At 36.2% G+C, this 12,251-nt stretch overlaps 1 pseudogene; it reads right to left on the reverse strand.

Annotated features, from left to right (window-relative positions):
* Positions 1-8,413: 8,413 nt before the first annotated feature.
* On the reverse strand, positions 8,414-8,896 carry LOC114081239 (large ribosomal subunit protein eL24-like; annotated as a pseudogene).
* Positions 8,897-12,251: the final 3,355 nt, after the last annotated feature.

The raw sequence follows: 12,251 nt of genomic DNA on the forward strand, positions 1-12,251 counted from the left end.
CTCATGTCTAAGTCTTTGATCTACTTTGAGTTGATTTTTTGAGCAGAGTTTTAATTTCATCTTTCTACATATGGATTTCCAGTTTTCCCAGCACCAATTGTTGAAGAGGCTATCTTTTCTCCAATTTATGTTTTTGGCACCTTTGTCTAGTATAGATTGGTCTACATGTCTTTTGATACCTTTTTTATCAACTATTTCTCTGTAGTATAGTTTAAGGTCTAGTATTATAATGCCTACTGATTCACTCATTTTTTTGAGAACTGCGTTGGCTATTGTGGCTCTCCTAATTTTTTCAAGTTAATTTTGTGTTTACTTTTACTAGTTTTATGAAGAATGTCTTTGGGAGTTTAAAAGGAATTGCATTGAATCTGTATAACTATTTTGTTAGAATGGCCATTTTGACTGATCATTCTGCTTTTCCAAGAGAACGGGACATCTTTACCTCTTCTAAGATCTTAAATTTCTATCTTTAGTGTTCCTTAGTTTTCATTGTAGAAGTATTTTTTCCTGACTTTTAGATTGATTCTGAGGTATTTTATTTCATGCGTTCTTTTTCTTTTTTGAGGCTATTGTTAATTGGGTGGTTTTCCTAATTTTTTTTTACACTGGATTCACTGCTTAATTATAGAAATGCATTTGTTTTATGGGTGTTTATTTTGTATTGTGCTATTTTGCTAAATTTATTTATTAGTCAAGAAAGTTTTCAGGTGAAATTTTTTGGATTTTCTAAATACAGAAGCATGTCATTAGAAAAGAGTGGTACTTTGAGTTCCTCATTTTCTCTTCATTTATCTTTAATTCTTTCATCTAATTGTTTTGGATAGTGTTTCAATGATGATGTAGAATAGAAGTGGCAAAAAAGGGCATTCTTTTTCTTTTTTTTTCTTACTTTCTTTCTTTTTTTTTTTTTTGAACTTTTAGAGGGAATGCTTTAAATTTTTCTCCCTTAGGAATAATGTTTCCTAGGAGCCTCTGCCATTGGAGGTCCAGGCGCAGCTGCTGCTGCCTGGGTGGGAGCAGGGTCAAGTGTAAGGTGGTGGGGGGCGTGGATCCTCAGGGAGTCCAGGCCACTCCCCCCCAACCACTCGGGCCAGCTTGGTGGGGGAGACTGAGGATGGAAACACTTTTCTAGGGCGTTGAGGCACTGTGCCAGTGGCAATGACGGCAACCTAGCGGGGCCGCTTGTTCCCCTGAGGCCTCTGATGGAGGGGCCAGAAGCAGCAGCGCCACGTATGGGCCCCCTGCGTGCAAATGGCGCCCCCAGCGAGGTGCCCCCCATGGCCTGCTCTCCATGCTGAAGTGGAGCTGCTCAAGCTCGCCTCTCCTGAGCTGGAGCGCCTCATCATCCAGTTCAATGGGCTGGTCACCACCACACTGATGAGCATGCAGTTCCTCTACTCCAAGATGGCGGCAGCCAGGAGCAGGAGTTCATGAAGATATTGTCAAGGCTCTGGAGGATTTGCACAAGCAGAACCAGCTTGGCGCAGCCACCTGCAGGAGAACCCTCCGTCAAGGTATTGGAGGCACCCACACAATGCAGAGAGCTGGCCCTAGCCAGGGGCGTGCCAGAGGCTCGGGTTTAAGCAAACCTGAGCAGCTATGCTGGTGGCACCACTGGTGCTGGGCGCGCTGCAAGGCCCGCCTTTGCTGCCTGGCCCATTCACTTCCCAGCATGCCGCCCCTGGTGCACTGGGGCCTCTATGCTTGGCCATGCTCAATGACAAGCCTCAGATGATGCCCCTTGTGCCAAGCTTTGGTGAGAGCCCTCTGCTGTCGCCCATCCATCCACATGGACATGCTGGAACGCATCAAGTCGGAGCCCAAGCGGCTGCTCAACAGCACCGCAGCCTGCAAGTACAGCAAGCATAATCTGGAGCTCATCTGTGCCTGGAGGAAAATGTGAAGACGCTCAAGAGCCAGAACAAGGAGCTGGCCTCCCATGTGAGCCTGTTGCGCGAGCAGGTGGCGCAGCTCAAGCAGAAAGTCCTCAGGCACGTCAACAGTGGCGGCCAGCTTCTGCCCCAGCACCAGGTGCCCGCATACTGAGCCTGAGCTCGGGGCGCATGCCTGACCCTCTCCTTGAGGGGCGGGTTGGTGGGGGGGCTTGGGCTCCCAGTACTTGGAGAGGGTGTGGCCCTGGCGACCCCCTCCCTGAGGATGCCCAGGACATGGAGAGGGCATGGTCCCCAGGGATATACCTGAGGGGTTCCCAGAACTTGGAGAGGGCACCCTGGACAAGCTGGGCCCCCTGCTCCTTAGGGGTTGAGCACATGACGCCCCCTTCATGCTGCCTCTGTTCCCCCTTGAGCTGCCTCTGTTGCCCAGGCTTCCCTGTGTTGCATAAACCTGAGCGCCCTGGCTGCTCCTGTGTAAGCGGGCTCTTGGGGAGCAGCCTCCAGCCTGCCTTTTCTTTTACATTTTTTTTTTTTTTTTTTTTTGCCTTTGGAAGAGAGAAGAACAGAGTGTTCGATTTTGCACTATTTATGTTTCGCACTATTTATGTTTCTAATAGGGAACAAACAGTTGTGTGTGCATGTGTGTTTTCTTGTGTTTGTTTTTGAAAGAAATGAGAAGAAGAAGAAAAAAATACTATGCCTTTTCCTTGCTCTGGCTACCCCCCTTCTGTCCTTCTGACACCCCTCCCCCCTGCCCTTTTGTTCTTTTGTTCTTGTTTTTGTTTTGCTGTGGGTCCACATTCCTGTTTGTAATCCTTTGTTCTCCCAGTTTTCTGTTTTCAGTATAACTTTCCCTTGTGTTTAGGATAGACAGCTTTTATAGTGTTAAGATATATCTCTACTGTACATAGTTTTCTAGTGTTTTGACCATGTATTTAGTGAAATGCTTTTCCTGCAATTATTGAGATAATTTTCTGATTCTTGCCTTTACATCTATTTACTTAAAAAATGTTTATTTCCATGTGTTGAACCAACCCTGCATCCCTGGGACAAACCCCACTGATCATGTTGAATATCTTTTTAACATGATTTTGTATGTTGCTTGCCATAATTTTAATGAGAATTATTACATCTCTGTTCATCAGGAATACTGGTCTGAAATATTCTTTCCTTGATTTGTCTTTATCTGGTTTTTGCATCAGGTTGATATTAGTTTCATAGAAGGAAGTTAGAAGGTTTTTTCTATTTTCTATTTCATAAAATAATTTTAGAACAATTGGTGTTCATTCTTTTTTCAGCTTCTTGTATAACTGGGCTGAGAATTTATCTGATACTGGGTTTATCTTAGTTGTTAGGCTTGTGATAATGCCTGGCTTGGGAGAATTAATGTAGTACACTCAAGACTCCATGCTTTAGAGGAGAAATGACTACCCTAACATTAGCTTGCTTTGACAAATGTTAGTCGTCAAAAAACAATATATTTTTAAACATTTTTTTTTTTTGTTTTCCCCAGGAGAGGACTGACACCTCCAAGAGTCCTTTCTTTAAACGTGTGTATGTGTGTGTGTGTGTGTGTGTGTGTGTGTATCCAGAGTTTTGTGGTCACTTAGTAAAACTGCATTAAATAACACAGCCATGACTCCAATTTGGGTATTTTACTCAAGGTTTTTAGCCCACATCTTAAATTTTTGATCCAAACAACACTTAAAGTAGCTATAATTTCTATCAGAGTCTCTACATGGAAGTATGAAATGATGGGATAAAATATTTTAACACTCTAACTCTCCAATATTATCAAATTTATTTCTAATGGAATTTAATGTTATTCATACTCTTGACATAATGCTCCTGAAATAAAGGTAAAAAGCTTTGAAATAAATAAAACACATGAGGATCAGTCAAGGGAAGTGACAGAGTCCCATGGGAGCAGGATGAAGATCATGAAATGCTTCTCAAATAAAAGCTAAGTTCCATGAGAAGTGGAATCAACATTTTTCATGTGTGTGTGTGCGCGCGCATTGGGACAATTACTACACTAAAATATTTAGGTGTTTGTAATGTAGGAGATATAAGATAGGATCACAGTGTTAAGAAATAGGGAAATAAAGGAAGCACTATCATAAACATCATGCTGAATTTAGCTGGAAATCCAAATGTGAAGCCTAGAGATGTTTTGTAGAAAGCAATAAAGTTAAGCAAATAGAACATCAGTTCTCTTGCTGCTGAGGACAGAGTAGAAGGCAATAATTTACACACATATTTTTAATAAATTCAATAAAAATTCTTCATTTCAAGGGAAACTAATAAACCAGGCTGTGGTAGAAGAAACTGTCAAGTTCAACTTGTTAAACTGTCCTTCACACATCTATGACCGAGAAGGGAAAATGACTATTTCCCATGAATAAATTCAGTAATAACAGAAAGAAAGTCTTCTCAGATAAATGGCTACACTTTGAATAATGCTGCAGTATTCATTAACTCTGGTGCCTCATCTAGAATAGTCACTCGGTGCCTGAAAGACTCATGGGTACAAAGTAGGTACCCAGGGCTTTGAGTTTTCTTCAAGAAAAATTTTCATTTTTTCCCAAGCTTTGGCCATCCTGATATCAATGTATGGATTCAGATATTTGGGGCAAAGTTGTACTCTGATGATCCAATTACCTTTCTCCTTTCAAATTACAAAAAAAAAAAAAAAAATCTATAGAAAATGCTTACTTTAAGAGTAGAGGAAGGAGAATAGGGAGAAGGAGAAGGGAGAGAAGGGGAGGAACTGGAGCCTGAAATGGAGTAAATTATATCCCATTCATGTATGATTATGTAAAAACAAACTCAACTATTATATACAATAATACAAGCAAAAAGTATATATGTAGGGGCTGAAGTTGGAACTCAGTGGTAGAGCACTTGCCTAGCATGTGTGAGATACTGGGTTTTATTCTCAGCACCACATATAAATAAATGAATAAATAAAGATCCATAAAAAAAAGAAAAGAAAAGAAAATGCTTACTTTACCTGAACACCCAAAGTCTGCTGTCATTCATGAAATGAATTTAAATTGTCTTTGGAAAACATTTTTTCTTTAAAGTTTTCAGTGAACAAAATCATCCTTTGGTATTTGGGTAAAAAATCAGTAAAAATTCATTTGAAAGTTTAAATATTTTTCAAGACAAGACAAAATAACTTTAAATTATCATAAACTGCTTTTATTACAGAAAAGTCAGTAATGTGATAGAAAATAATTTGGTTTTTATTGCTGTTGTCTTTTTTTTTTTTTTTTTTTTTTTTTTTTTTGGTTCTGTTCCTAGCAAAACAATGTAAGGCCTCTCACTATACCCCAGATATGTGTGGCTTGGTGTATAAGAATATAAATTTTTATAAACCCCAAACTAATGTTTCATGTGAGTGTGTATACTCTTACAATATATTTTTCAGGTTTTTCAATTGAAAACAAATTAGAGTAATGACACCCTATATAAATGGATATGCCTCCCATAGAGCTTTATTTTCCAAATGACTAGTTTCTGAGAAGTAAATATGGAGAGTGAACTGAGACATCTTCTCTTAGAAAGAAATCAAAGAATGGATGGAAAATGAGAAATAAGAAGAAAATAACCAAAGAAATGAGGAAGGAAGAAAGTAGACAAGAGAGAAAGGAAGGATGAAATTTGACCAATGATTTTTCTCATTTGGGAATAGAGATAGGTTAAAGCACCTTCTTCCTGAGGGAGCCAGTTTTTCTTCCAATTTCCCCTTTCCATTGTAGTCTATCTTCTCATTCTCTCACCCTCATAATATTGAATATTTAGCAGATATACATTGTCATTATGAACCAATCTGTGCTTGAAGATAATTTCTTCAGCTACTGTACAGTCCAGCTTAGCCATGAGCAGGTAGTTTAAGAACTGTGAAAAAAAAAGTTGATGCCAATCATGCAGGATTTTCTCTTTCCCATTCTAGAAACCAAAATGAGAACCTCTTTTCTGTTAACCTTGTCTGAGAAATATAAGGGAAGGTCCTGACTGTCCCTGATCATGTCCAACTCTACTAAATATTGTTGTGAGCATAATGGAACTTGATCTGGAAAGATATAACTCACAGACAATGTTATCTGTTTCTGGTAGATTAGTGATAGTAAGTACCATAGCTCAGAATTGGAAGATCAACATGGGAAGTGTTAAGTTTAAAAAAAAAAATGGAGAAATATTATGGATCTCTCAATATCACAAAATGCCTATTATTTATCTGATCAATAGGATTGTGTTTCTCAGTAATATCACCCACAATTTATCTGCCCCATAGTGTGTATCAGCAAACCCCTTTACTTGGACTATCTTCATTTATTTCAACCAGAAATATGTTGGGTAAGAAAAAGAAAGTAATCTCATTTTATAGGTAGCATATTGGAAGTGAGGTGGACTTAAAAAATATATCAGATAATTTTCTCATGAATATGAGTTTAGTAAAATAAGTTTAGAACATCTTTTCCTTAGTATTTAATGATTTACTATCTATGGAGCAGACTGATAAATAATTATTTTATTGATGTATAAGCATCTTTTTAATGTAAAGTACTAGTTTATTCACTAAGGGCTTATGTTCACTGTTTTCTAAAAAGATAATTAAAATAGAAAAAAATAGATTTTCTTGACTTTCTTGTTGGAAAAGATCAGCAACACTTCACAGAAAAGTATACCAAAAAAGATAAATAAAAGAAAAAGAAAGAAAAGGTTATTGGAAATTATTAATTCTCAGTACAAATTTTATTGTTGAGGGCCAGTTCTAGGACCAGACATTTTTGAGGCTAGGAAAATCACCAAGCCTTCTTTGATTGTTTTAATGAACAGACTTTATTTTAAGGAGAGTTGTACAGAAAAATGAATCATATAGGACCATGTTCCCATATGCCTTCCCTATTCAGAGTTTCTACTATTTTTTTTTTTTTGTATATTACTGAGAAACATTTGATGTAAGTACAAAATCAAAATATTTTTCCAATAGTGATGGTACTAAATAATTGTTAATGGCAATAGTTTAGTTATATATTAAAAATCATTCTACAGTTTTTAAAGCATTGAGAAAAAATAATGCCAATTTTCACCATGATGGCATCTTACAGAGTAGATTCACCATGCCAGAAGTCCCTGTTCTTCACCTCTTTAACATCTACTCTGGCTGATTTCTTGGCAATGTTTACTATTTTTAATGTTTGACTATTCCAGAATGTCATAAATTTGGAATCACACAAATATGGCATTTCAGACAATATATTCTTTCTGGCAATATGTATTAATGATGCCTCCATGTGTTTTCATGTTTGATAGTAAATTTCATTTTATTAATTTTTTTGAGTGACCCTCCAGTGTTTGGATGTATCAAAGTGTTTGCATTAATAACAGGTAAATGGCTACTGAAATCTCTCTTAGCTGCTTTCTTTTCTTGGCAATCATGAGTGAAGAAGCTGTGGACATTTGTATGTAGGTTTTGTGGACACTTTTATGTGGACATAGCTTTCAATTCCATTGAATTAACCATGAGAAATACAGTTAGTGGGCCATATTAAGTCTTTATTGTGATATTTAAGAAGCTACCAAACTGTCTTCCAGAGTTGCTGTCCAATTTTGTTATCTCAACAGCAATGTATGAGAGTTCCTCTTGTTCCCAATCTTTGCCAGCTTTTGATATTGTCAGGTATAAAATTTTATAAATTTTTACAAGTGTGTTTAATTTGTAATTTCTTTTTTTCTCCCCAAAACTATTTATTTTACCCAACAGTTAGAATAATGCCTGAATTTAATATGCACCAGCAAGAAAATTCGTAATTCATTAACTTGGATAATTGGGGATGAAGAAAATGTTGACATGCACCATAATTTTACCTTGAGAAAGCTTGTTTAAGACATGGCTTATGCATTGTTGTATCTTTGCAACTCAGCACAGGTGGGCAGATAATAAAGACATCTATAGAGTACAAGCCTGTTCACAAATTATAATATTTTTCTTATCACATTACACATTTATTGTTCATCAGGCTACTGAGCAATTTTATTTTATTTGGCACAGCTTTGTCAAAAGTCCTAGCTCAACAAAGTACTCTGGGAATAGGTAAAATATACTCTTATTCAGTGTCCCTGGTTTCAGAGACAGAATAATATAGCCAGAATAGAAAGGGGGATGCTATTTTCTGGGATCAAGAGATTAATACAGCTATTAATTTTTGGCACCATCAAATCAGATAATAGCTAATGGTGGGAGAAGGGGGGGAGTCCCAATGTATAAGTCAAACCCAAAAAAAAAAAAAAAAATGTGCCTGTCATGGATAGAGAAATGACAGGAAAAGAGCATTTGAATAGTCAACTTGGATTAAATCTATGCAAAATTCCACTACTTTCAGTCTATGTAGTGTGTCCTAAACATATCAAAGCAAAGCTAGCATTCAATCATGCATCTTTATTGCCTTATTTTAACATTTCTCCAATTAAAAGGGTTACCTCTTTATTTTAAAATTTCATTTGCCAATTTAGCATTTTCCAACAACTTGGGGAGCAGAAAACTTCTCAGGTTTCTCAGTCTTTTTCTGAGGGGTTGCCTTTGTGGGAGTCTTAGCAGCAGCCATTGCCATCTTTTTAAATGCCTGCTTAGCCCTTTTTTTTTTTTTTTTCTTCCTTGGCAGCCTAAGAGCTTGCTTTCATTGAGCCTTTTTAACTTCCTGTTTATGATTCCTCTTTGCCATGATATCCGCAAGGAATGCACCAGTGATGGCCCTCTGAAATTTGGCTTCAAGTTGGGTTCTCTTCTTTTGAATTTCTTCTGACTGGCCTTTTATGTGCTTTCTTCTGTAGAGGACAGTACAGTTTATCTGCCAAGGATTCCTCTTGGATACTAAAGCCTACTCACATTTTGCATTAAGAAATTGGAAAACCTTTCTGTCAGTCCTTGCATAGCGACTCCTGTATATGGGGTATATCTTGTACCCACTAAAACTGCACAGCTTGACCTTCATGGTGGTGGCTTATCTGTAATTTAATATTCAGCATTTTTTCCTATGCTTTCCAAATATATTGTTTGTTTTTCTGAGGAATATATTTATTTCTTTCATTCAAATTTAAAACAATTGTATTAGGGTAATACTGAAATACAATAAACTATACATATATAATTTTTACATTGTCATGTTTCACATACCTATTTACCAGTGTAACAATGACCACGATCAAGTTTTTAACATTGATAGTTTATGCAGATAGTTCTTGGTGCCCTTTTGTATTTCTACCTCTTGTTTCCTCCTCCAAGGGGGGGGGGGGCAAAATAAAACAAAAACAAAACAAAACAAACACACATAAAAACCTGGCTGACTTTGTATTGTGATACACGATACAGTAAATTGGAAATCACACAAATTAATTGTCAGAGCCTTAGTCTGCATAGATAGTGATCTTGGAAAAATCAGTCATCCCTCAAACTTAGTTTACTCATCTGTACGATCAGAAGTCTTCCAATCAGGATTCATGATACTTGAAAGATAAGGACAAAGTGAATAATGAATCAAGAATACTGCCTGACACAGAGAAGGCTCTTGATTTCTAGTATCCAGTGTTACCATCCATGCTTTAGTTTGGTGATGCAGAGTACATGTGGGTGACTATAAATCCATAGTTTCTTTTTATTTTATTTTATTTGTTCTATTTAGATATGCATGATGATAGAACATATTTTGGCATATTATACATACATAGAATATAACTCATTGTATTTAGAATTCTATTTTTGTGGTTCTACATAATGCAGTTACTGTGGTCATGTGTTCAAATACAAGGATAAGAAAGTTATGTCCAGTTCCATAGTTCATTTCTGTCACCTCTAGCTATAGTTGTATAGACTTCAGTGTTTTAAAGATTTTTTTTTTCTTATTGGGGTTATTGAGGTTGAATTCTCATAAAAGAGCTCATCAAAAATAAGTTAAGTAGTGACATTTATACTTTTGTGGTATAATTACCACAATTATTTTGATTTAAACATTTTAATTATTGAAAATAAATTATATAATCAGTAAATCAACCACTCACTTAAATGCCTTCCAAGCCCCTGGCAACAAACTCTCTCCTTTCTAACTCTATGGTTTACAAATTTTGAATATTTAATATAAATATAGTTATAGCACAGGTGAAATTTCATGTCTGATTTTGTCTACTTTTCTTAATATTTTTGAGATTTGTCAACATGATCACTTGTATCAGTATTTCATTTTTATTGCAGAATAATATTCAAACATATATATGGATGCTATAAAGAGATATAGGTACATGAATATGAACAAATATATATGTACATGTGCTTATTCAGACAAGGATACATATAAATACATAGACACATTTGTTTTCATTCTTAATGAAAATTTGGATTTTCATGTATCTTCTACTGGAAATGGTGATGTCATTGATATTCATTGTTCAAGTGTTTGAATATCTGTTTTCAGCTCATTTGAAAATATAGCTAGAAATAAAATTGGTAGGTCATGTGGTAATTCTATGTTTAAAATTTTAGTAATCATCAAATTCTTTTCTATACCTACTATACTATTTTTTTATATTTTGAACAGAAGTGTGTGTGGCTTCTAATTGGTTCACATGGTGCCCAACACTTCTATTTTTTAAATAATGCCGGCATTCTCTTGTTCAAGAAGTACTCTTTCATGGTATTTATTGTATTTCTGTTGTTCAGTTTGTTGTTGTAGTAGTTTTGTATAGGGAAGTGAACCTCTAAGGTGGTCCACCAACGAGATCCATCTTCTACCTGTTGTGTTCACAGAGTCTCACTAAATTACCCAAGGTTTCCACAAACTTGCAATACTACTGCAGACTCCTGAGTAGCTTTGATATGAGCATGTGCATATTAATAGACAAAAAGAGAAAAGCATCAATATTCCTCTAATAGAATTTCACTGAAAGAAATATCAGGAACTTTAATGCAGGAAGACAAAAAAAAAAAAAAAGAGAGAGAGACAAAATACGAATGTCTAAGATACAAAGTACATAAAAATTTACACAAAAAGTACATAAAACTTTATGATACACAAATGGTGTAAGATACAGTGAAAATTAATGCAAATGTTGAAAAAAAACTGATCCATATACAGAAAAAAAAATTATCCACAATCTACTTGTTATCTATTTAGATAACACTGTTGTAATAGAAAATTTTAATTCTATTTTATTGATTTTTATAAGAGGTAAAATTTTCTGAAATAGATAATATTATTTTAATAAGAATGACAAAGTTGCTTCTGATCAGTTTTGTCAGAAGCAGACTTTTTTCTCCATTTAATTTGCATAGATTTAATATTTGAGTGTCAGCATAGATCAGCACAAAAGACTGAGCATGCCATCAGCATTGATACCAAGCCTTTGAAGACATCTTAAGATGAGATAACTTGCTCACACCATGCTTATTAACAGTAAGATGATGGAGTTCAAACAATACTGGATGTCAAAACACATGATGGGCAGCAGAAGGGTGTGAGTGGCTCTTTTTTCTGGGGAACTTTATGGAGAAAATCTGGAGCTTTGAAAAAACACGATTGTTATTTACATCTATGAAAGATTATTATTATGTATCTGCTTGAAAGAACCATACAGTCTCAAAACTAGAGATCACTGAATGCCATCTGTACAAAAAAAGAGGATCCTGTTCTTGTAGTTCATGAGCAGAAAGGAACAGTGGTCAGTGAGAAATATAAGACCAGGCTGCGTTTTATTTGGTCTGGCCACAATATTAATAAAACTGGATTGGTATAGGTGGAGATGGTGAGGATTAATAAGAAAATAATTAGCCAATGGATGGTATTTGTGGTTTTTAATTTGAAGCAGGCCAACAAGGAGCCACTGAGGTAGATGGTGATGGCCTAAAGCACACCCAGCATGTGGGTGGTGCAGGTGGATAGTCCCCTCATGACCTTGGCCAGGAAGACAAGCACTTTGCATTTGAACTGACATGAACTGTCCTACACTTCTCCAAAATCTGTAGATACCAAAAGTCCCATGTGTAAGGAGCATGCGGATGTGTGTTAGAGCCATGTGGGTGATTGGGAGGTCAGTAATCCTGGGTTTGGGTCCCACAAAGACAGTGACAATGTAAAGGCAAAGCAGAAATGTGTCTTCTGAGATTCCAATGCTAGCTTGAGGATGGAAGGTATTTCTTATGGAAATACAACTGAAATAATTGTTCATCTTTATCTGGATTCTTGGAAGAAAAATAGGAGTATTTGATTGCAGCAGGATTTTATTCTTGATCTTAATTTCACGTCAAGCACTTCAATGGCCTACCACAAAGAAAGCCCTTGTTGCAGCTCAAAAAAAAAA

The sequence above is a fragment of the Marmota flaviventris genome, chromosome 14, assembly GCF_047511675.1.
Source record: "Marmota flaviventris isolate mMarFla1 chromosome 14, mMarFla1.hap1, whole genome shotgun sequence".
In the NCBI taxonomy this organism is placed as follows: domain Eukaryota; kingdom Metazoa; phylum Chordata; class Mammalia; order Rodentia; family Sciuridae; genus Marmota; species Marmota flaviventris.